At 41.6% G+C, this 3,357-nt stretch overlaps 1 pseudogene; it reads right to left on the bottom strand.

Annotated features, from left to right (window-relative positions):
* Positions 1-620: 620 nt before the first annotated feature.
* LOC119623149 (heterogeneous nuclear ribonucleoprotein A1-like) lies at positions 621-2,662 on the bottom strand (annotated as a pseudogene).
* Positions 2,663-3,357: the final 695 nt, after the last annotated feature.

The raw sequence follows: 3,357 nt of genomic DNA on the forward strand, positions 1-3,357 counted from the left end.
AAGCTATACTCTACCGATTAGTATAAGATTTTTAAAAATCCTGTTTGTTTCTTCTTCATAGAAATGGTAGAGTTTTAAAATAAAAAGTGCATTTTTCTTCATAACATTAGTATCTGTCACTATAAATAACTTGAAAAATCTTCCAAAGTGTCAACACCTGAAGTCAATTGTATTACATCATTTATTGATTACACATGATAATGGATGATACACAAGCTTCATTCCCATCTGTAACTTTATCTGGTACCATTATTCAATTTAGATGTATTGCATAGGATGTGCCAACAATCATTTTACTAACCAACAATTCCATCAGTTTGCTTTGGTAATCCCTTTTAATGGTGAACTTCAGGTCACAACAGTAACTATCAGTTCAACCACACCAAGGTTTCTAAAGACAATGGTTTCTCCACTCAAGCAGGTCGTATATAAATTCCAAACAGAACCTGGCATGACCCTGAAGGAATTCTAACTTCACACTGTTGGAGAAATTTACCAAGATGGTTTCAGAGTAGACCAACTTTACACAGCACATTAAAAAAAAAAAGACATTTATTCAGCATCCCAATCAGGCTACTATATTTAGCAATCAACTGCATGGGTGAAAAAAAAATCTACATTAAAACCCTTTGTTGGAATGGTTTACCCTTTCCACAGAACAGAAACTAAAATAACCTGTTATACAATTAGTCACAAATGCAGTCCTTGAGTTTTTTGCCCATATACATGAGTATTTGTCTAAAACATGTCTGCTTTGTAGCAGCTGGGCTGCTTGGCCAGCTGTGCTTGGCTGAGTTCACAAATCTGTTGTAACCTGTAGCTTCCCTGTCACTTCTGTGGCTCTCCTCTCCTGCTAAGTTTGTTTCCTAATTAAAATCTGCCACTGCCATAGCTACTGCTGCTACTGGAACCACCATAGCTACCTTGGTTTTGTGGTTTGGCAAAGTACTGGCCTCCACCACCATAGGGGACAGAGCTTCTGCCTCCAAAGTTTCCTCCCTTCAGGGGCCAAAATTTGGAGGCTGATTGTTGTAATTGTCAAAATCACTGTAGCTTCCACCACCTCCAAAATTGCTTCCATCATTACTAAATCCATTGTAGTCATCCCCACTACCACCATATTCACCACCACCATGGCTGCCACCAAAGTCACCACAACCATGGAAGTTTCCTTCATGACCAAAGTTGTCATTCCCGCTGAAACCACCTCCAAGACCACCACCAAAGTTTCCAGAATCACTCTTGCTTTGACAGGGTTTTCCTAGCTTCACAGTTGTGGCCATTCACAGTATGCTATTTCTGAATGACAATCTTATCCACAGAGTCATGGTTGTCAAAGGTTACAAAGGCAAAGCCCCCTTCTTTGCCAGTGCCTCTGTCAGTCATGATTTCAATCACTTCAATTTTTTCCATACTGTTCAAAATGATCTCTTAGGTGATGTTCTTCAGTATCTTCTTTAATGCCACCAACAAATATATTTTTCACAGTGAAGTGGGCACCTGGTCTTTGATAATCTTCTCTTGAGACAACTCTCTTTGGTTCCACAACTCTTTTTTTTTTTTGAGATGAAGTCTCCCTCTGTCCCCCAGGCTGGAGTGCAGTGGCACAATCTTAGCTCACTGCAAACTCCGCCTCCCGGGTTCACGCCATCCTCCTGCCTCAGCCTCCCGAGTAGCTGAGAGTACAGGCACCTGCCACCACGCCCAGCTAATTTTTTGTATTTTTCATAGAGAAGGGGTTTCACTGTGTTAGCCAGGATGGTCTCCATCTCCTGACCTCGTGGTCTGCCTGCCTCGGCCTTCCAAAGTGCTGGGATTACAGGCCTGAGGTTCTACAACTCTTCCATCTACCTTGTGTGGCCTTGCATTCATGGCTGCATCCACCTCCAGAGTGGCATACATGACAAACCCACAGGCCCTGTAGGGCTTGGTGTTTGGATCTCTCATTACCACCCAGTCGGTGAGCGTTCCCCATTGCTCAAAATGGCTCCTCAGGCTCTCATTGGTTGTTTCAAAGCTCAGCCCTCCAATGAAGATCTTCCTCAGTTGTTTGAGCTCTTTAGGAGACTCTGACTTAGACATAAAGGCAGGGAGAAGAGAGACTTTGAGGATGCCTCCTTTTTGGCGTCCATGGGCACGTAGCTAGGTGGCGTCCACGGGCAGGTAGGTTTCTTTAGTTTAGTTTTGTTTTTTGGTGAATAGTTTTCCCAACATTTTATTATAAACATTATCAAATATACTGAATAATTGAAATAATCAGAAACAACAAATTTGCATATATCCACCGTCTTATTTTTATTTTTATTTTATTTTTTGAGACAGAGTTTCCCTCTGTTGCCCAGGCTGGAGAGCAATGGGGGGATCTCAGCTCACTGTAAACCTCTCTCTTGGGTTCAACCGATTCTCATGCGTCAGCCTCCCACGTAACTGAGATTATGTGCACTGTGCACCACCACATCCGGCTAATTTTTGTATTTTTAGTAGAGATGGAGTTTCACCGTGTTGGCCAGGCTGATCTTGAACTCCTGGCCTCAGGTGATCTGCCCACCTTGGCCTCTCAAAGTGCTGGGATTACAGGCGTGAGCCACCACACCCTGCCACCACCATCTAGATTCTACAATCAGCAATTAATTTGCTTTATTATACATTTATTCAGCCACCTGTTTTTTGATCCCTCTGTCCATCCATTAATCCATCTTTTTTTTTTTTTTGAAGCATTTCAAGGCAAGTTGTAGACATCAACATACTTCATTCAATACTTCAACATGCATATCATTTTTTAGAGTTTAATGTCATGTATATGAGTTTTTCTTGGTAAGATTTTACATGTAGTAGATGCACAATCTTTATTTTGTTTGTTTATTTATTTATTTATTTATTTATTTATTTATTTATTTTTGGAGACAGATCTCTGTCACCCAGGCTGGAGTGCAGTGGTGCTATCATGGCTCAATGAAGCCTCAACTTCCCACGCTGAAGTAATCTTCCTACCTCAGCCTCCCAAGTAGCTGTGTCTATAGGTGCAGGCCACTAGGCCTAGCTAATTCTTAAAAAATTTTTTGTAGAGACAGGGTCTCACAATTTTGCCCAGGCTGGTCTCAAGTTATCCTCCTGGCCTCAAGTTATCCTCCCACCTTAGCTCCCAAGTAGCTTAGATTACTGGCATGAGCCACCATGCCCAGCCTCGAGGCACAATCTTAAGTATAGCATTCAGTGAATTTTGACAAATGCATAAACTTATATAATCCAAACTCCTGTCAAGATATAGAATATTTATATTTTCCCAGAAAGTTCACTCACATTCCTCCCCAGAAAGTCTCCACCTATCCATCCCTCAAAAGGCAACCACTACTCTCA

The sequence above is a fragment of the Chlorocebus sabaeus genome, chromosome 12, assembly GCF_047675955.1.
Source record: "Chlorocebus sabaeus isolate Y175 chromosome 12, mChlSab1.0.hap1, whole genome shotgun sequence".
Classification (NCBI taxonomy): Eukaryota; Metazoa; Chordata; class Mammalia; order Primates; family Cercopithecidae; genus Chlorocebus; species Chlorocebus sabaeus.